The 22,989-nt window shown below is 47.0% G+C and overlaps 1 protein-coding gene across 9 annotated transcripts in view; it reads right to left on the reverse strand.

The window, feature by feature from the left end:
* ITPR1 (inositol 1,4,5-trisphosphate receptor type 1) overlaps nt 1–22,989 on the reverse strand; it is a 161,807-nt gene that overhangs the window by 119,082 nt on the left and 19,736 nt on the right. The gene's annotated exons all lie outside the window — the stretch shown is intronic.

Below are 22,989 nucleotides of genomic sequence, written 5' to 3' on the forward strand. Positions count from 1 at the left end.
GGTAAGAACCAAAAGAAATTACTCCCCCTCACAAAAACCATACTTTAGGGTGCTTTCAAATGAGGGAAATCTTATAAAGATGAAGATCATTTAAATAAGTCACTTACAAATCCACTGAATATTTAACACCAACACAGCTGTTTCTTCATTACTTGGAAAAACCAAACTCATTTTTGCGCAGCGAAACTAAAATTAAAAGAAAACCAGCAATTCCCTGCTGAAATTTAGCATTTTCTCTTCAGACTTTTCTATACTTAGATACCTGATATTTTCCCTAGGCCAAAGCCTGCTCACAGGAGAGAACAAACACACTGATAGTATCTTTTCTTTTTACTTTAAATATGAAAGAATAGCAGCAATGAAGAAGTAATGTAGCTGGCAATGATGGACATACTGTAAATAGAAGTTGTTGACTTTGTATTTATGAAATTGCACAGCTTTAACACACTCACAAGGATGGTAATGCTCCACAAGATGAGTTTATTTAAAGACAAAATGAAGACCTCTCTTGTGCTCAAATGCAGTATTTTCACACAGGAGATTGGAGAATAACACAAAATGCACATATTCAGCTACAGACAAGTTTCACCTTTTCAGAAACCCTTGGATTACTCCATCTTCTATTTTATACTTGTTCCCTCTGAGATTTGAAATTAATAGATGACAGCCTAAGAGGCTCAAAGAATATAGAACAAAAGCAGCTACAGAAATGTGTTGATTATTAATCATTCCTGCATTTCCATGAGGAGGGAGAAAAAAGAACCTGATCCTACTGCAATGACTCCCTTTGTGATGAGAAGACATCCTTTCACTCTCAGTTCTAGGGATGAAGCTTTGCTGGGAGCAAAGCTCGGATCAGAGCAGGGTTTTGAGGTCCCAAAGGAGCTCCAGCCACCCACAGCTCCACCCCAGCAGGAAACCAAACCCAGGCCCTGCACATTCAGCCTGGGGGAAGAACTCCTCTGAATTCCCAACCGTGCTGCCAACAGTTCTGCCATTCCGCAGGAGGGGACACTGAACGCAGGTGAGCAGGGTTGGTACGGAACAGGGAAATCTGGGGCTGCCCCTGCATCCCTGGCAGTGCCCAAGGCCAGGCTGGAGGGGACTCTGAGCAGCCTGGGGCAGTGGGAGGTGTCCCTGACATGGTCCTTCCTACCCAACCCAACCCATTCAGGGATTCCAGCCCAGGCCCAAAGACCCCACAGCAATCCCCTCCCTCTGCAAAGAGCCCAATCACTCAGGATTCAAACCCTGAGCTAATTACATGACAGAATTTATTAGTGCTTTCTGCTGTGGTGACGTCTGTTACCTCCCTGCTTTGTGCTGCTGCATCTTGTGTTTCAAGGGCTTTCAACACTTTGCTTTTTAAAGCAGAATAAAGGGGGGAAAATCACCCTTGCAACCAACATTTAAATTGAGAGTGTGCACGATTTGTGATCTAAATATATTTTAATTTCTATGTTAAAATAACCACCCTCAACTCCTATCTGCAAGACACGAGGGTAACCACCCTCTTGTATTATATTCATTTATGCAAAGCTCTACCAGTGGGAATTGCTGCTTCATTTGTTCAAGCTGTAACAACACAGGAAATAATGTAATTGTTATTAACTTGGAGCTGAGGTATCAAAGCAAAAGGAGAAGACTGAGCAGAGATTTCAGAGAGAGAAAAATTATCCACCTGAGAGCTGGACTCTGAATATCAATGTCTGCTAAAGCTGACCTGAGAAATGCACCTTTAAGTAAACACCTTGTGTCCCAAAGAGTTCAGAACATAGCAGTGTTTGTTTTATTTCTACACGTAACCTCTTTGGTCTCCTTCAAAAAGAAAACTGCTACTCGAAAAGAGAGAAATATTTAGACACTGGATATACAGGCAGTTCCAAAAGGAAACATTTGCAGGAAAGACCAGATGCTTTTTTCTATCTCTGGTACTGAGGGAAGATGCTGGGTGAAAACACAGAGCCAGAAGGGAGAGCAGCACAAGCAGAAAGGAAAAAACCCAAAACCCCACTGATTTAACTACACCATATCCCATCTGACATCCACTCAGGGTAAAAAAAGCAAGAAAACCATTCCTAAAACCATTCCTCTCCTTGCCATCACAATGGATAACGTGTCCCTGCATGGGCAACACTGGTTGCAAGAGATCTGAGATGGCAAAACAGAGCAAATTCCCTCAGAGAAAGCTGCTAATGACACAGTGAGAAGCATTAAGGTACAGCCCCATTTATGGGCACAATGGGTAACTCCAACCAGGAGAAGCTGCTTTAGAATAATCTCTTTATAAATCATCAAAGCACCTTGATGGTGGCTAATAACAGAACCAAGTCAGGAAAAAAATCTTTCCATGTTGAGGAGAGGGGAAAAGAGAGAGAAAACCTCAAGTGAGGGGTTCAGAGCTGCACACATTAATGAGAGCTAACCAGGATCCCAAGGAAGCTGCTGGTCCCACTGAGGGTTTCTGTCTCACCTCAGCTCCACCTCTGGTCCAGCATGACAAGAAACCCTGAACAGGAGATCACCTGGACAAACTGAACTGCCATCCCTTCCTCTCTCTCACAAGCGCTGAAAATCAATTTTTACACAGAAGGAGAAGGATTTGTACTTTATATGAAGGGAATTCAGCAAAATAATGTCACAGGCGTTGCAGAAGTAGTTCTAAGTAAATTGCTGTGGCTCCAGCCTTTGTCCCCGCCTGGGAGCTGGATCCTTGACCCAGGAAGCCATTCCCAATCTCCATTTCAACAGTTCCCATGACAAACCTCCCTGTGAGACACCAACACAATTCTCAGGACAGGAACCCTGTGACATCCCTTCCTCAAAATCTTTGGGTCTTTTCAGTCTACATCTCACCCTGGCAGTAAGCCAAAGCATATTTATTTTCTGGCTGAATTTCATTTCATTTTGGCTGCTCACCCCTTGGATTTCACTCTCACATTTGCTTCTTCACTTGCTGCTGCTTTTCCGGATGAAAGTTCCTGCTGAAAACAGGGCAGGAAGTGGGGGCAGGAGGCAGGGAAAGCTTGGACAGCCTGAGCACAGGAAGAACAAGGAAGATCAAATTTCAAACCCCCTCTGGAAGCATCAGTGTTGACCAGCATGGAAAGAATACTGTTCTGCTATTAGACAGAGCTGACTGAACAGCATAATAAAAGTCACTTCTATTTAAAAACATTTCGTGTGTGTTTCTCAAGGAATGAACCGCCACAGCATCACGCAAGAGAAAAGGCAAATTTTTCAGCTGTTCAATAAAGCAACTCCATTTTCAGCTCTTAAATGGATTTGGCTTAAAGAAAAACTGCATTGCCAAAAAAAGATGTAGGGAGATTAAATAAATATTTGATAATATTATTGAGGTCTTGCTTGGAAGAATGGAAGAAATAATAAAACTGGATTTAGTGCTTCAATTTTTCTTGAGCTAATGAAGCGCTTGGGATCCCTTGCCTGAACTGCTTTATTTGTTTCTTTCCCTCTGCACCCTCCTGAACTGCCAGCACACTGCCTCCTGCAGAATTCCAAATGCAGGTCCACAGGGGTGGGAGCCCCTAGAGAGATTCCTCAGCTCATCCCTCCCTGCCCAGGGCAGAATCAGCTCCACTCCTGGCACAGCACCTGAAGGGATCCCTTCCAGCACTCCACTATTTCTGTATGTAACCCATTCATTTCTACAGATTCCTGCCTTGATTTGCTTCCCTCTCCACATGGACACAGCAGAAGAGAAGTTCTCCCTCTCCACAGCTACCAAGATGCAAGATTGGTCAGGGGCCTTCCTGCCCATTTCCCTCCTGGATTTTCTTTCATACCTTTCTGGAAGTACAAGAAGCTTCACTTGAGTCTCTGCCAGAAAGAAAAACTGGAAAAAATAATTACTGGTTTTTAGCAATGCTACTTTTTCTGTATTTTCCAAGGCAGCAACTGCACTTTTTGTCACAGCACAGCACTGACACTTTCTTTTCTAACCACAGTTCCCACACCATGGATCCTTCCCTATCGCACTGCCACGTGCCCACCCTCCTCCTCTCTGGATGAGCCAACTGAGAGCAGTCTTTGACAGATTCCGACTGAATTCCCGAGCTGATGTCTCCTCTGCAGAGCTCACAGAGCACAGCCAGCTGTGACCAACACTGTGGGCAGACATGGGCAGCACCCAGGAGCTTTGAGCTGCCACAGATGCTCAGCCTTCCAGAAACTGGCTTAATAAAGCAAAGATAAATGCAAAAAACCCAGGCCTGCCTTAACTCTGGGAAACAACACCCTGGAGCTGAGCAGAGCAGAGTCCTCCTGCCCAGCTGTGCTGCAAACCCAGCACAACACCCCTGCCCACATCTGCTCTGAGCCTGCAAGTCTGATTCTTGCTTTCTGTTGCTGGGCTTGAGTCTTCCACCTCCCGAAGGCCTCTCCCTTGTCTCCACTTTAAACAGTCCCCATCCTCTCTGGCAGGGGCCCAGAGATGCTCTGCTGAGCCCCAGCAAGTGATGCAGCTCAATCTGTCCAAGCTCGCTCGGCGCTGGGCGCCGCTTCCCCTCCCGGGAACAGAGCACGGAAAACGCCAACAAATCATACAGCTAATTAAAACCTGGCCTCCAGAACGCAATCCCAGCGCTGAAGGATGCACTCTGGAAGTCATTTTAATAAGCAGGTTATGCTGACAAGGTGTATATACCCCGTAAACACAAGTGCTGCCATATATTGCCTGTGCAGCAGCAAAGCAGAGAGTAAAAGAGCCAAGCACTTCTGAAAAGCACAATATTCCAGTCTGACAGCACTTAGGAGTTAAGCTGTGCCAGCAGCGCTGCTGAAACACAATCCACGGCTTTAGAGATCAAAAATGAAAGTGGAAAATAGTCCCCAAAGCAGTAAAAGAGCCCCTTGCAGGCAGAGCTGGGAGCTGTGCGTTACCAAATAAGGGCAGCGAGCGGCGGGAGCCAAGGCAGCGGAGCCGCGCTGGATGCAGGGATGGGAGGCAGCCAGCCCCGCCGGGCTGCACTGCAGATGGCAACTGCAAATGTTCCTGGGCCTGGGCACAGCCTGCCAGGATGGGCCTGCAGGCATTGTCCCCCTGGCAGCACGTCCTGGGGTCCGTGGGGCTGGCACTGCAGGGCTGGCACTGCAAACACCAACCCCAGAGGCTGTGAGAGACACCCACGGGGCACCTGCCTGCTCCTGAAGCACCTGAGAGCCACAGAACCACCAGGATGGAGGAGAACGTCAAGATCATCGAGCCCAACCCAGCCCCAACACCTCAACTCAACCCTGGCACCCAGCGCCACATCCAGGCTTTGTTAAACACACCCAGGGATGGGGACTCCACCACCTCCTCAGTCCCAGAATTCACAGAACCACCAGGCTGGAAGAGACTTTCAAGATCATCAAGTCCAACCCAGCCCCAACACCTCAACTCAGCCCTGGCACCCAGTGCCACATCCAGGCTTTGTTAAACACACCCAGGGATGGGGACTCCACCACCTCCCCAGTCCCAAAATTCCCAGAATTCACAGAATCACCAGGCTGGAAGAGACCTTCAAGATGATGGAGTCCAACCCAGCCCCAAGACCTCAACCAAACCCTGGCACCCAGTGCCACATCCAGGCTTTGTAAAACACACCCATGGTAACTCCACCATCCCTCCCAGGCAGGCCACTCCAGAACTTGATCTCCCTTTCTGTAAACAACTTTTTTCTAACATCTAACCCAAACTTCCCTGGTGCAGCTTAAGACAAAGCCTGCAAGGAAAACCCCAGGTGCAGGGGATGCTCCGTGTGTCCCACAGAGATGTAATTCACCTGCTGCACAGAGCTGCCCAAGTGCTTCCAAACACAGAGCTGCTGAGGAGAAACTGCTCCTTTTTCAACTTCAGCTGAGCTGTTGTTTTCCTCTCTCTTTTTTAAACGCATGGATGTAATTCAATTTATTATTGCCTGCTCTACTAGCTCATTGTCTTCCAGCAAAAGAAGCGGAACACGCTATCATCCATCTCAGGGATGTTTCATCCACGCTCCCAGTGTGAGCCTTCTGCAGAAATAAACACTCTGTTAACTTGGTGTCTATGCTCCAACAGACAGAGCAGCTTCTCTGGCTCCTTGGTTTCTCACAGCTGAGGAGAACAGGCTGTGAGAGCCCCCAGGAACACCAAAACTTCCCAGGATACGCCAAGGAGTTCAAACACACCTGCAAAGAAAACCACAAGATTCACTTCTTTAACTCCACGTGCAACTACAAAGCAAAGAATTCTTGGTTTAGGTGCTGACAACCCCTCACTTATTGCCCTGAAATCCTGGAGACAAAAACACTCAGTGAAAAGAATATCCTGTGTGTGCCTGAAAATGCCACAGAAAATAAATGTATTCAGGCTGCTTTGTGCTACAGCTATTTAAAAACTTCCTTTTCCACAAAGAACAATAATTAGGTATTTTCACTGTTTTCAGCCATTTTCAGGCTGCCTTACTGACACAATGATAACACATGAATCCGGGAGGGAGAATGCTGGATTCACAAATGATGGATGGGCTGGGAGAATTATTAAATAACACCAGCTGCACCACTGAAAGCATCCTACACTCACATCCACCCCGAGTCAGCAAAGAGTTGTCCTGGCTCACAAACACCACCCCTGCCAGTAGCCTCCAAGCAGTCATAACCTTCCAAGTTCAGAAAAATGAACTGAAATCTTCTTCTAGCATTGTCTGCTCCTTTCCGTTCTCTTCCTTCATTTGTTTCAATTACTGTCTTTATTTCCAATTATTAATTGTATCATAATTGCATTAGAACTGCTTTCTGGTTGTGTCAGGTGGTCCAGTCTCTACTTCCAGATCTACACCAGTTTTGAGCCTTGATTTGAAGGATTTCAGGTTTCAGACTAATTTAATCAGGTTTCAGAAGAATTTTCCTTTTCTGCACAAAATCCTGGCTTTCAGAAACAGCAGAAGCAACTAAAAAAAAATCTGATTCTATGCCACAGATTTAATAATATCAATTTAGAGCTGAGGGTCTGCAGAGCAGGAGGTGAAAGCCTCTGCTGGGGCCGTGCTGGGACAGCCTGAAAAGGTGACACAGCAGCACGAGGCAGCACTGGACTCTGTTACTCACCTGCTGACCAGAGGAATCATTTTTACCCACAACAATTCCAACCTTTGGACAAAAACAAAATTCTCAACCTCTCAATCCAACAAGCAACTCCCACATGATAAACCAGACACAAGTTATGAAACCTGGACTGCAAGTGTCCTTGGTGTTAGAGATGCTAAAGAAAACAGATTCAGGAATAACTGTTTCAGCAAATCCCAAATGAAACCCAGACAATTGATGTTCTCCAAGGGCTCCATCACGCAAAGTGCAAACTGTCCTGATGAAATAGCTGAACCTTATTCCAAGATAAATGGCAAAACAGAACACAAATTCCCCTCAAAACGTCTGAGGACGAGGAAGTTATATAAAAAACCCAAAAAAAAAAACTACATGAAAGATGTGAAAGCTGATTATCTGCAGTTTCCTGAGCTTTTCAATCTGGATAAGCACTTGGGACTTTCCACATGTATTTCCCATTTTACTGAGCTGCTGTGAAGAGGACACCCCTAGGAACAACAAGGTAAAATTGTCTGCCAAGTCTCTGGACTTTTAAAGGTGAACTTCACAATCCCAACTGTGCCTTCTCTTTGTTCATTGAAAACATTCCAGAAGTCTGCCCCTTTCCATCAAATACACAAACTGCACCTCAGGGATTTGCAGAACAAATCCATTCCTTTTTATTAAGGAGCACTTATGATACTACACGTAAGTGAGATGAAAAACTTCTTCAGGAAAGGATTATGGGTCTAAACAAAAGATATTGGCTGGCACCAACTCAGTGAGTTGCATTTCCATGATCTCCAGCTCCTGCAGAAACAGAGAACCACTAATGAACACAAGTGTCACTGGTGCCCCGTGGCAGCACTTCCACTGGGCAGATTTCCCCTCTTGCTCTTACCAAAAGCTTTGAAGGCTTTTTTTACAAGGTAAAGCCACTGCAGGCGTGGTTAAAAACGTGACAAAAACTCCGGATTTGAGGAGAACCAGATGAGCTGCTGGAGAATCACGTGCACTGCAGAGCAGTTGCTGAGCCAAATCTCTTCCATGACATGTGAGAACAATCCTGCATTTTTACAGGACAATACTGGGGCTGAAGTGTGACAGCAGCTCCGAGCAGGGACAGAACAGCACACAGGGATGGAACAGGTTTGCTACTCCAGCCCTGAGCTGCTCTACTACAGACACTGCCTGTGTGACAGTTTGCATGCACATTATCTCCATTTCTTTGATGTAACATGTCTGGAAAGTTGTCATCAGCTTGCCCACACTCCCAGACACTGTGTCCCACGTCTGGGGGCACCAGTGACCGCTGAGCTGAGACAGCTTCCAGCTGCACTCCTGGGCTGCCCGTGGGCTCTGAGTGACTTCACACACCCCAACCCCGCCCCAGAGAACGAGATTCTCTTACCAAACACCCCTGCGTGGTGCTTTTCCTGATAAATACACCCAAACAGCTGCTGAGTACAAGCCTTGAGCCATATGCCTGTTACATACACAAATCAACTTTTTCACTAAAAATATTTAAACTGAAACTGTTGATAAACCCACTGTGATGGAGCAGATGGATCCGTCAGTTCCCCATCAGAACACCCTTTTGCTAGATTAAAAACTTTGCTAGATTAAAAAGAGGACTTTCAAAGGAACAGATTAAAAATCTGCAGAGGACTTTCAAAGAAGTAACAGAGTTGTTCTGCACATCATTGAAGGGGCAGAATTACAGAATGAGCTAGGCTGGAAAAGAGATCAAGTCCAGCCTATGAGCAGACATCTCCTCACCAACTAAACCAGGGCAATGAGTGCCATGTCCAGGCTCTTTTAAAATGGGTTTAAACAGTGCAGCAACAATGCAGAAAACAGTATGGAGAAGGAACTTGACTAAACCCAAAGGTCCATTAAGGCCACCATGCCCATGAGGCTGTCACCTCCTCCCTCCCGAGCAGGGCAGGGAAAGCCACTTTGCCCTCACCCTTCCCCAAGGGATGCACAGAGCCCTGGACAGCACGGATTGCCAGGACTGCCTGCAGAGCAGCCCTGCTGGAGCATCCTCCCCCAGTGCCCCAGGCAGCTGCTCCTGCCCACTCCCAGCCCACGCTCTCCTCCATGGCAACCCTTCTGCACAGGGGAACTGCAGGAGAGGAGCAGGGACGAGTGCTGAGAGCTCAGCACGGCAGTGGCTGCACAGCCCCAGCAGCTCAGCACCTGTGTCAACTACAGCCAGAGGTGGGACTGGCTCCATCAGAGCCCCAAAACCCACAGCTGGCAGCTGGAGGTGGCACCCAAGCCCTCCCTGTGCTGTCAGAGCTCCATCAGATGGATGGAGAATTCCTGTGGAGCCACGTCTGGGGAAAAGCTTATTCCACTGGACACCTTCCTTTCCCAACCATCTCAAATATCCAGTCCTATCATCTATTCCTGCCATCCTAAGGAGTGTTAAACAGGCATTAAAAGGTAATTGCAGCCCAACCACAGCCACGTGGTTCCTTCCTGTACACTCCACCAGCTCTGGTTTGTGTGTATTTACTCAGGATCTGCCCTGGTTTGTGTGCATTTACTCGGGGTCTGCCCTGGTTTGTGTGCATTTACTCGGGATCTGCCCTGGTTTGTGTGTATTTACTCAGGATCTGCCCTGGTTTGTGTGCATTTACTCGGGGTCTGCCCTGGTTTGTGTGCATTTACTCGGGATCTGCCCTGGTTTGTGTGTATTTACTCGGGATCTGCCCTGGTTTGTGTGTATTTACTCGGGATCTGCCCTGGTTTGTGTGTATTTACTCGGGATCTGCCCTGGTTTGTGTGTATTTACTCGGGATCTGCCCTGGTTTGTGTGTATTTACTCGGGATCTGCTCAAAAATTCCCTCTGACACATTGAGGAACTCTCACTGGGTCACCTGAGTGCTTCAGCAGGAGCTCTGTCCAGAACCAACTCTCTCCACATCATTCCCAAAGAGCTTGAGGACATAAAACAGCACAAGGCAAATCTCACCCTTGAGGACATTTAGTGTTGTACAGCATTTAACTGGAACAAAAATCTGGGTAAGCTTACCTTTACACTTCCAACATAATAAATATTTATAAACAGACATTCTCCTTTCTGCTCACCAATATCAGGGCACTATGCCTTTACACTTTAAAAATCTAAATATTGGCAGCGTGGTTTAAATTAGCACAGTGCACAAGATTCTGCCAGTGGATTATCCACCAATAAAAACCACATTTGGAGGCGGGAGAAACTCTGGGAGCTTCCAACACGCGCCACACAACAGATATTCAAATAGCTGAGTCACTGTGGGTTTCTGAAATGAGCCTCCACCAGCACTGAAGGAAGGAACATTCAGTGACAGGCACTTCAAAATCTCTGACAGATAAAAGTTTTGCTTTTAAAGTTCCTGAGTTTTTCAGTCTAAGGCTGCAGCTTCTTTACTTCACACTTTTTTCCCCTTTTATTTTTGGTTTTTGAAGACTTTGATACCGAGATCCCAACACAATGTTTAACTTCAATCCTGCATTAAACATCAGAGCAAGGACCAGGCTGAGCAGACTTCTAAAAAATCCAGAGCAGACAGACAAACCCAGCAAAGGTACAAGAAAGAGAACAGCAAATGCAAACAGTGCAAATACCTGGAGGGAACACAAGGTACAGCAAGCAGGAATTAATTCAGTGTGAGATGCACAGGGCTCCCCCAGCCCCTTCTGGTTTTAGGCAGGAGCAAACCTTGGGGAAGGATCCTCAGAATAGCACAAATCTATGCAGCCATCAGGTAGGGAAATAACACAGAAAGCTCAAAGAAAGGAATTTCTGCTCAGAAAAATCCCCTGTCCCTGCAAATGGACTGAAAACAAGAACCCATTTTTATGGGTTTTTTCCCCCAAAGAACTTTACTTTTTCTCTGAGGTTTTGGGATGAGCTTCTGAATTTCAAAAAATGAAAAACTTGGATATTTTCTTATTTTTTTCTCAGTAAGGGAGAATTTCAAAAAATGAAAAAACTGAATTTCAAAAAATAAACTTGGGTATTTTCATATTTTTTCCTCAGCAAGGGATTCATAGAGAAGCTGGAAGAACAGAATATTTTCTCCTGTTTGATTCTGAACATTGTTTTACTCCTTAGTGGGAAGAATAAGAACTCCATGTGGACCCCACATCTCAGAACCTTGCTAAGATTTTTCCTCCCATCCTTCCACAACCCCCTCTCTCCATTTAGGCAGCCCAGGGAATGGTGACACCCCTCTGGAAACACATCCTGAAACAGCCTCAGCACAGCTGCAGGGCTTCCCCCTCAATCAAACACTGCATAAAGGCACAGATTAAATCTCATTTCTTCCCCTTACAGCTCTCCCTGCTACTCCTGTGCCTTCAGGGTCCTCCCAAAATTGCTCAGCACTGAGGACTGGGAACACTGAGCAGCTGTGGTGATGCCTTCTGATCTTTCAAGGTAACTGCACCTAAACACTAAAAAATAAACATGAAAATACATCCTTCTCAGGTATTTTTGAATCAGATAAAAACTACAAATTAAATGTCAGCTGTGATATTAAGATTAAACGGAGCTGCTGTGAAATATTAGTGGATATTCATAGCATAAGCTGCTACAATTAAACATAAAACCACCTCTATATGTTGTACTCCTTTCTCCTACAATGTTTATTTGTTTATATAAACATACAGAAATATACACATGAACCTGTAAGGAGACTGCAATACAAACAAGCTGTTAAAACCCAGAGTTCTCTGCAGGCAAATTCTGGTCCCAATGCAGAATTATCATCTGTCAAGTTGCCCAAATCATCTCAGAACACAAAAACTTGCAGCACATGACAGGCTGCATATGGAAAAAATTATATTTGGGATTAAATCTTATAGATCATATTTGAAGGATCTTCTCCTCATTGTCATTTTTCATGACCAAGGCCATCTGCCTGACAGGGAGTGGGAGGAAAAATTCCTCACTTATTTTAAAGCTTGTCAATGCCAACCAAGAACGTTATTTGTAAAATCTATATTGCCTTCAGATTTACCTCCAGCCCCCAAGGCAGGAGCTCGGGGTGCTGCCATTCCTGTTTACTGAGGATGCACTTTGTACCAGGGGAGGATCACTCTCACTGCAGAGCCACCATCCCATAACAGTGCCCAATGCTCCTGCAGCAAACACACGATTCTCATTGCCCGGGAAAACGTGGTGACCGAGTCACTCTTACAGAGCCTCAATTTCTGAGCAGTTTTTGTGGCAACCACCTAAACAGGGGACATGATTTGCTTTCCAACCAACAAGGAAAATGCACTTCTGAAGGGCAGAACAAAGCAAGTCAAAGCTACCCCCAGGAAAGTTGCACCAAAGGCTCCAAAAGGGTCTTTTGCTCAGTCCTGGTGTTTACATGAGCAAGAAGCCAAAAGCACCTGGATGCCTTTGCCATAAATCCCAGTTAAATGCCCCTGGAAATGCAGTGGCTGAGCCAGGCTCTGTGCTGGAGCCATTTGTGCCCAGGCAGCACCACAGATGCAGCACTCGGTGCTGGAAATCAAAGCCGGGAGCGGAGCTTTTGCCAGATCAGCACTGCCATTCCTGCCTTTGGGAGGGGTTTGGGAAAGCACCCAAGGGAACGCCAGCTCAGCCCTCCCTGCTCCTGAGGGGTTTGGGAAAGCACCCAAGGGAACACCAGCTCAGCCCTCCCTGCTCCTGTCCTGCCCATCAGAGGGGCCTGAACCCTCCCTGTCCCCACACGAATAACACTGAGATTCATTCCTCTTCCTCTGACAATAACCCACAGCAGCAGGAGCGGCTGAGGGCTGGATCCCCAGCCCAAAGCAGCCCCTTTGCACTGGCTCCCAGAGGTTTGGGCCACCAGCAGCCCAAAGCGCTGCCCCTGGGGCTGCTCAAAGCCAGCTGGTGCTGCCTGCAGATCACGTGCTGCTCCAAAGGGAGGGAAGGCATTTTTGCAGCTCTAGCTCAGATTTTTTCCTTTTCAGGATGGCTGCTCCCTCATCCAGCTCCCTCACTTCCTCATGCCTGCAAGTTCTGTGTTTATTTTTTCCCTGTATAATTTTTAGCCTCGACAAATAAAAGGGTTGACATTCACTAAATGCAAGGTCTAAGTGCTACCAGATTGCTCCTGCATAGCACGGCTCTGTATCCTCAATAAAACCCAGCCATTTGCTCTGTTCAGGCAGGGAGGATCCTGTGGCAGTGTTTGCAGCACTGTCATGGTTTCTCTGCTTGCAGATTTCTTCCTCTGAACATCTCACTGAGAGCTCCACAAAGGCTCCCCAACTGCAACACAAGGAGTTATGTTTGCACTGAACTTGTGTACATTACATAACCAAAACAGATGAGCATTGCCAACACTGAGGGCCCAGTGCTGACTATTTTCACAAATTAGGAGTGAAGAAGTGTTAGCCCTAACACACAAGTCCCTCGAGCTCCTCTCTGACTGAACAGTTGTTCATCAGAACAAAATTTTCAAGGCACACTGCAGTCAGTGTCAATCTGTAATGGCTATTCTGGTGTTTCCACACTCATGTGAGACATAAGGCTGCTTCGACACTTTGTCAGGGGCCACTAAAGCTAATCCAGGATTTTTACAGCTCCCTACCCCCAGGCAGCCAGTTGCCAAGCAAGGAAACAAGCAGTTTATTCCTAAAGATCCAGTCAGGTGCTTCTCAAGACTGACCTCAAAGCAGCAAATTCCTCTCAGGATGGCAAAAACATGCAAAGCAGTTTTCAGAGACAAGAACCTTCAGCAACAGCTCACTTGTTTCCTGGAGTTTGGATCACAAACTTTCGAGTCAGGCAGGAAAGACTGGAGGTTTTTATACACTCCCAGATCAGCAGGAGCTTGAGAGACCAGCACTGGCACCTGGCTGTGCAGGCAGCAGTGTGAAAATGCAGCTGGAGGTGCTGGAACTGCAGTGGGAGCTGGAGGAGAGGGATCCCACCCAGGTGCTGACACAGGGAGCGCCACCCTTCATGCTGAGGGGTGACTCCAGATCTTGCAGGAGAAGGGCAGATATTCCATCCCCAGCAGGGTGGGAGCTGTGAGTGGCACAGGGTGCTTGCTGAGGACACCTGGCAAGCTCTGCAGCCCCTCACAGCACATCTCATGGCTCTGCTGGCAGCCTCTCCACTTTCCTTCTGGCTGCTCTCAAACACAAGCACCCACAGCTCCACCTCCCTGAGACACCACCACAGCCAGGACCCTTGCTCAGTGAGGAACAGGCTGCCCAGAAAATCAGAAGGGAAATTATTTAACTTCTGGGTTGGGTTCCTCTTGGACTAATGACTTCCATGTGACACTTGGACACAGCACCTGCAGGGCCTCCTTGATATGGGCACTTGGCATATTTATCTCTGGTCTCTGCAAGTAAACAACCTGAACTGAAAATACTTATGAACTGTAACTCATTTTGAATTATAAAGCCTTATTTTCTAAGTAAGATAATTGAGGTTTTTAGTATAATTTCCTGCTACTGCAAGCAGCACAGAACTTCATTGTGCCCTGAAAGCAAGAGAAGGGAGATGACACAGAACAGACTGAGGAGTTTGGCACAGATGAGCTCCCCAGGGGTCTCCCAGGGATTCACCTGCTCCCTCTGAACAGCCAAACACCTCATGAGCACAGCAAGGCCAGGGATGAGAGGAAATCAAACCTGGCCACAGAGAAATGTCAAGGGGAAAAAGCTCCAGAGGCCAGATGTGGCTCCCTAAAGCTTGCTGGGAAAGGCAGACCTAAAAACCAAACTCCTGCAGCATCGCCGTGCAAATCTAGGTGTGAACTGGAGGAGCACAGATCTCACCTTCCCTGGGTGCTATCAGCAATCCAGGCAAGGGGGGCCAGGAGGCTGTGCTGAGGCTCAGCCCTGCAAGTGTCAGCACTTGCAAGCTGCAAATGCTGCTCTGAACCAAACCTGAGTGTGTTTGGCAGCGAATGTTTGTGCTCCCACACAGCCAGCACAGCCCACAGCCCAGTCCTGGCAATGTCCTCAAGGGAGCTACAGCTGCTTCAGACTGAATACCAGCACTAACCTCAGCTACAGAGCCCTGCCACAGAGCTGATGATCCCCTGGTAACTTTAACCCACTGGCCATTGAATTGCAAAAGCTCCTACTAAACTGGAAAGCATCATTTAGACAATCCTTGCCTAAAAAACCTTTCCCTGTGTATTTTGGTACCTCAAGCACCCAACAGCAGGTGAGCACAGCTCCAAAAACTCCCAACAGAAGAGAAGAACAGACAGCCCACCAGCCTCCCACCTCAGCCTTGCCTATTTTGTATTTGTTATATTTATGCCCAAATAACCAGCTTGCACATAAGAAAACAATAATTCATCACAGCTCCTGTACTGCAAAGAAACAAATCTTTGGCTCCAGTGGGATAAAACCTCCCCCAGGGCCAGGTCAGTGAGCCTGGGCACAATAAATGCATCTCAGAGGCGCTCTGGGCTGCCAGCAGGATTTTACACCCCACACCTCATCTGAGGCTCTCAGCACTTTAGATAATGAACGTACAGCTCAAGGTGCTCCCAGTACCTGGGGGACTCCTGTCCTCACACACAGGGGTTTTTCCACACGGATAATGACATTACCCATCTGTCTGCATCCTCGTAAAGGAGTGAGAGTCCTTGCCCTGCAGAGCAGAGCCTGTGCAGGCAGCAAACACAGCACCCACCCTGAGCTTCACCTGCAGGTCCCCTGCAAGTGCCTGGGATTGCTGAGGCTCCCCAGCACCTCAACCCTGCCAGCTCACAGAACTGGCTCTGAGAGCCTCTCCAAGAACAGAGCACAACTGATGGGGTGCACAGAGGAACACACTTCACTACTCTAAATATTAAGCAAGCCACAAATTTTAATAACTTTGCTATATTAAAAGATAGGCACCAATGTCACCCCACCCCCACAATTCATCAAGGCATTTCACTCCCTTGGGCTCTTGTGACTAAGTATAATATTTCATTAAATATCCTGTTCATACTGGCTTATGTACTAGGGAACACACTAATTTTAGAAAACTGATTAGCTAGTTCTTTCTAACCGAATGTTATTGTAGCTAAGGTCAGATTTTGCACTGAAACTATGGCAACAAAGCCACAGTATTCTTTTGTCTACAAGGTTGGGACCAGGTTTATTAACACAACTGCTCTACTTAATAGCTCAGCACTGCTTTTTGGCAATCCCTTCCTCGATCCTACCTGAAATACCCTGAGCTTTCCACAGGGAAAAGGCTCAGACCTGCAAGAGCTGAGAAAGAGTACGTGTTCAAAAGAGCATTTTTCTTATTTCTCTAGTTTTGGGCACAGCCAGCCCCCCTGTCCCACACAGGGACACGTCAGGATGGAACTGCCACCCCCGTTTGCAGAGGGGCAGATCAAACTTCTCCCCAGGAGAGAGATAATAATAAATTAAATCCCCATCCTTCCTCTGCTGTACCTGAACCAGCAGATTGGGTTTCACACAGCGCTCCAGTTATGCATTTTAATGGCACTTTCTGTTTCAAAGGGGCTTTGCTCTGCCTCCATCTCCATGCAGATGAAAGCTCCTGAAGCCCACAAGTTGGCAGACAGCAGTCTGGGCACAGAGGAGCAGGGAAACACAGCCCAGCCAGTGTCTGTGCCCCAGAGCCAGCCCCTCCTCTGTCCCCAGCTGTCACATGGACCTTGATTCGTGCCCCACAGACCCTTCCCACCCATCTCAGCACCCATCAGAAATAATCCTGAGCACCAGCAATTACTCAGCCAGTCATTTATCCCTGCTCAGCACATCAGCACAGACTCCCTGCAGGGTTTGGGGTGGAAGGGACCTTAAAGCTCATCCCATTCCCAGCCTGCCATGGCAGGGACAGCTCCCCCTGTCCCAGGAACCACCCAGCCTGGCCTGGGACACTGCCAGGGCAGCCACAGCTGCTCTGGGTATCAGAGCACCACACAATCAGCATGTCTTTGGGATATCCTGGTACTCCACCACAAATAATTCCCCCAAACTTGTATGGAACCACTGCAAGCGATGTGGGAGATGAAATAAAACCAACTTCCCAATTCACTCTCCATGACAAAAATCCCAACCAACCTTCCCTTGGATCCCTGCATCCCCCTGCTCGGGGCATCCCAAGCCTCAGCAGATATAAAGAAAACTTGTCTGCATGGAAAAGCAACACTTCCAACTTCGCAGCTTTTTAAAATATCTAAATGCTGCGGTGGCAATTGTCCCCAACATCTGCTTGCACGTAGGCTGCAGTGGGCTAAAGTTTCACAATTCAGAGGCAGGATTCAGGATTTCTTCATCTTATAAAGGGCAGCAAATTCAAATGCATACAAGCAGTTGGCAGTTTTCTAGTGCAGCTCTATAAATACTGGAAGATTCCTCATCAAGGCAGCAAAATGTATTTCAGATTTAACTACACCCTAATTCAGCAAGACTGAAAGATTTTTTTTTTTACTCAAAATGCTCAATGCTTCAATTTTGAATTAAAAAAAATATAGGCACAACAACAGACTGTATTTTTATAGTTTTGCTTTTCCATCAAACAACCTAAAACAACTTATTTTGATTTTACACTTCTTATTTTGATTTTTACTCATTCTGAAAGGGGGTAAGAGGCATCTTTTTTTCTTTTTGTGGTGTTTGTCTACAAAACAGAAGTTGGTTTAAGTGGGTATTCACTATTATGCTCCACTTTCTACTTCTGGTATTCAGCACAGGCATTTTAATCTGACTTGGACATCTCAAAATTGGGAAGGAGTTTCTATTGCAAGTGATGGATGTCTCTGCAAGAAGGCTTTGGCCTCAGCACTCGGGCACTCCCCAAAGTTCTGCTTCCTGCACAGAAAACAAATCCTGCTATTTGAACTGCTACTATCAGAGGGGGGAAAGAAGCCATATTTAGAGTCCAATTTAAATATTCCTTAAAGGAACCCAGGCACCTTAATAATGAATGCAGGCAGGCATTTCAGCAGCATGAGAAACTCCATGCTCAGAAGGAAAGGAAGCCCAGACTGGCTGCGCAGCTCAGGTCCATCCCATCCTCTTCACCATCACTCCAGCTCAAACCTCTGCACAACACCCACTCCAACTCAGCTGAGCGAGTCAAACAACTCAGGCTGCTTCACATCAAAGTTTAAAAAGCTGATATCATCCCTTTCCCCACAGCAGAGCAGGACAAGTGTGCGTGGAGAGGATTCAAGGCTGCCCACAGGAGCCTCAGGCTGATCCTGATCCCACAGAAAACTCATGCTGAACACAGGGGTGGCACTGCAGCACCCCAAGGGCACTACCTGCTGCTCACACTCCTCCAAAACCAGCAGGCACAGGGACCTGGGCATTTGTTTTAGCTTGTTTTATAATTTTCACAAGTGTTTGGGAAATGAACTATGTGACCCTCCAGCTGAAGGAATCCCTAATCTCAGCCCCGATGGCAAAGCACAAACAAGCTTGCCCTGGCTAAATAAGGGTAAATCATGTGTATGCGTGCAACAGGATTGCAGAGCCTCCAGCAGACCTGCATGAATCACAGATTTCCTTCATATTTTTCCTTCATATGGAGTTTCCTCCATTCAGCACAAAGCAGGAGTGGGGAGGCTTCAGATCAGTGATGGCAAAGCTGTGAAGGACAAAATAGAAAACATTTCTGCCAGGGAGAAGCACATTGGCTTCAGCAGGGCTGAGCACAGGGATAACTAAAGAACATCCATCAAAACTGTGGATGTTGGAAGGAATGGAGGGTGGAGAGGCCCTGGCACAGCTGTGGCTGCCCCTGGATCCCTGGCAGTGCCCAAGGCCAGCTTGGATGGGGCTGGAGCACCTGGGACAGTGGAAGGTGTCCCTGCCATGGCAGGGGTGGCACTGGATGAAGTACAAGGTCCCTTCCAACCCGAGCCATTCCATGATCCACACTAAACCCAGTTTTACAGCCATACCATGATAAATTAAAGCTGCCTGGGGAGTTCCTCCCACTGCAGCTCTGAGGCTGAGCCCCAGGGCTGGCCCCCAGCACCTGCAGAGGCAGCAGCAGCCCCAGGAGCACAGCGTGGATCAGCATAAAAGAACAAACAGAATCTCAACTACTCCTCTCCTGCTCCGCCATGAGGGTATTTTAAGTCTAAGATATGGGTTCATTCCTTGAACATCTTGCCAAAAAAAGAGTGTTGCCCAGCAACTACTAAAACAATGTTCTGGAAGGAGGGAGCTGCTGGACAAATTAACCCAGTGAGTGCCCTTTCTGCCAGAGTTTATTGCAGAGCTGCTGGGAGGCTGGCACACAGCTCTGCATCCCAAATAAAGAGCTGCAAGGAATTTCCTGAGAAGCCTGTCAGCCAGACTGTTTTGCTGTAGTAGCAGTGTCTTGCATTAAACAAACACGTTTGGCTGGGTGCAGGGCTGTGCTCCAGCACCAATGAACACAAATAAACCCCTGCAAATGCAGAGTCCAGCTCACTGAGAGCACAGAGCAGCAGCTCCAGCACCAGTGAACACAAATAAACCCCTAAAAATGCACAGTCCAGGTCACTGAGAGCACAGAGCAGCAGCTCCAGCACCAATGAACACAAATAAACCTCTGGAAATGCAGAGTCCAGCTCACTGAGAGCACAGAGCAGCAGCTCCAGCACCAATGAACACAAATAAACCTCTAAAAATGCACAGCTCAGCTCACTGAGAGCACAGAGCAGCAGCTCCAGCACCCATGAACACAAATAAACGCCTGCAAATGCACAGCCCATGTCCCTGAGAGCACAGAGCAGCAGCTCCAGCACCAATGAACACAAATAAACCCCTAAAAATGCACAGTCCAGCTCACTGAGAGCACAGAGCAGCAGCTCCACACCAAACCTCCAGCCCTGGGCTCTGCTGCAGCTCCTGCACCAGGGCAGGGCAGAGTTGCACGTGCAGAATAAGGATCTCTGTGTGTGTGTGTATTTCAGCAGGAATTGCAGCTCCAGCCCAGCTGAGGGTCAGTTCCAGTTCACACTTCGCACATCAATCCATGCACATTCAAAGGAAATTCATTTTTAGCCCCTCTTCAGCTATGGCAATTGGAGCTTCATAGAAACATTCAATGTCTTTTCTGTTTAAAGAAGTGCAGATAATGAAGGGAATGTCACACTCATTCTTTTTTTGGAGACTCACACAAGTAGGATTTCTTCCAGGAATCTCATCTGTACACAGTACATTTACAACAGTTAAGTAAAAAAACCCTTCTTTTGCATATTAACATTATCAAAAAGCAACTCTAATGAATGCATTCTTCAGTCTTCACATTTTGAAAAGCAGTTTTAGAGGACTTTTTAATTGTTTGGAGCTGGAGGCATGAAGGGCCAGAGAAATGCTGCACTTGAAAAAAAACCCCAAACACACCCAAACCACTGCATATAAAGTGGACACAGAAAGCCAGAATAAAAAAAATCCACTGAAATCTTAGACCATAATTGCCAGCCAGCCTCAAACCACTGACCTCAGGTGCTAAATAACTCTGCTTGGGATGGAAAATAGCAAGAAAAAGAATCAGCCTTCACACCTTCCACTGATCAAATGAATACTTTAATGACCTAGAGGCACCACAGCATTTAACAGTGAAATAACTGCAGGTAAACACTCACAGGAACTTGAGTGTGCTGCAATACCTTCCTCTGGAGCTCTTTCCAGCTCCAGCACTGCACTTTTTTCCATGTAATAAGCCTGGAATTCTTTCCTTTTCAACCATCTCCTTTGCACTCCTTCTCAACCATCTCCTTTGCACTCTTACTCCGCACTCCAATCCCAAGCATCACCCCCTCTCAGACTCTCAGCTGCCTCTGCCCCTCACCCTTCCCAGGGCTCTCCCATCTCCAGCTCCATCCTCCAGCCAGCTTTTCCCACCACTCCTGTCCACAAAGGCAGTGCTGGTGTCCCCATGATGTCTCTGCTCCTCCCGTCCCACCACCCTGACACCCAGATTCCCCTTCTGCCTCCAAGCAGAGATTTCCCAGCTCACAAAGCCCAGTTCAGCTGGGAAGGGGCTGTTTTTAGGAGCACATTGCTCAGGCAGGGCTGTTTTCACAGCAGCAGCAGGTTAGCAGTGTTTAGTGACAGAACACACTCGCACTGAGCCGCTGCTGCCAAATCCCCCTCTGTGCACACACCCCCACTTTGTGCACAGCAGCTCTGCTCCATTTCAAGGGCCTGGAGTGCAAAGAAAATCCCCCACCCTCCAGAGCAGGGCCTTGCTGCTGCCACCAGATGCGAGGGATTAAATGTAGCCTTGGCAACATGACTTTTTACAACCTGAAGCACCTGTGGTGAGGGAAAAAGCAGGGTGGATTCATTCTGCCACTGGATAGACAGGCTTGACTTTCACACTGAATTTTCTTGGAGCCATCTACGCGTATCTTGCTTCTAGAGATCTCTCCTCACGTTGATTAAGCATGAAATTTGTATTTACAAGAGTTTTACAACTGCCCACGGAGGACAGAGCTGCTCTAAGAAGCTCAGAACGACTTCCCAAAAAACGGTACCAAAAAGGAGATCCCCAAGCCTGGCCAGAGGTGCCAGGCTCAGTGTCCCTCCCAGAGGGGACTGACCTGCACCTGGACCCCTTGGAGCACAGGGACACAAAGCAGGTCACAGAACCACACAAGTGCTTTCCCAATCCTCTGTAAGGGCACAATCCAAGTCACTTCCATCTGATTCATTTTCTTCTTGCTCCAAGAAGATTTCAGGACATTCCTTCACTATCACCAGTGCCTGACCCCACTCCTCAGGCTGCAGCTGCTGTGATGACCAGCATCATTCCCAGGATGGTCTGGGCTGAAGGGACCCCAAAACTCAGCCCTGCCATGGCAGGAACACCCTCCCCTACCCCAGGCTGCTCCAAGCCCCACCCAGCTGCATGAAAATGGAGTATTTTCCATTTCTGGCGAGGATGAGGTGATAAACTCCACAATTACTTCTTCTGAACATGTTTATCACAGAAAGCATTTTATCTCAGACTACACTTACAAAGTATGTGTATAAATAAGAGAATAGCCTGCTAAAATTTTATTACTTTTGTTGCCATTTACCATTAAGCATAAACCTCCCCATGAAAGCTTCACTGAAGTAACTACAAAGGTTGGAAAAGGTTCACACCATTCTCTCTCCCTGTATAAATTATAAGTAATATGAGAACATTTACAATGTCTAACCACGGTGTTTTATGTCAGACAAATGTCTCTCTGTACTTGCAGTTCCTAAACTGTGCTAGCAAGAATTGCCTTTTTCTCATTCTTTCCTCTCTCTCTGTCTCTCCCTCCACCTCCCTCTGCACCCAGCAGTCTCAGTCAAATCTGCTTTTATTCTTCCATACAATTTTAACATCAAGAATGGCTCAGAAGTCAAGGCTCTGCTTCACAAAACAACATTGTTCTTTCTTGGAGAGCTTACCACTGAATGCTGAACATTCCCAGGTTGCCTGTTTAGTGTTTCAATTATCAGCTCTTCAGTTTTCCAGGAAAAAGGGAGAAAAACCAACAAGAACTCACAGATTTCAGCAATATTTTAAAAGGAGAGCTTCATTATATGGGACATCGTGTCATGGCAAAAAACCCCCAAACCACCCCAATAACAGCAGGCAAAACCAGCAGCACAGACATGGTTATCAAGGGCAATCACCTGCAGTTCTGGCCAGACCTGAACAGAATTATGGTGATTCTGAGACCCTGATAAAGGCAAAGCATAACCAAGGAAACAGATTCATCCAAAGAAACAAGGCACAGGTGCTGCTACACCTAAAAAAATAAAATCCTGACCAAAATTGTAGAATATTTGGCTGCGTTATCCTCTGGGTGAAACACGCCCAAGGGTGAGAAAAAGAATTCAAGATCTTTGCAAACCAAATCCCAGTGAGTGCTTCTCTTCCTGTCTGAGGCCTTTCTTGAACAAGTCAGCCCTTGCCAAACTCAAAAGCAGAGCACTAATTTCTTATCACT

This window comes from Melospiza georgiana, chromosome 11, assembly GCF_028018845.1.
Source record: "Melospiza georgiana isolate bMelGeo1 chromosome 11, bMelGeo1.pri, whole genome shotgun sequence".
Lineage (NCBI taxonomy): Eukaryota > Metazoa > Chordata > Aves > Passeriformes > Passerellidae > Melospiza > Melospiza georgiana.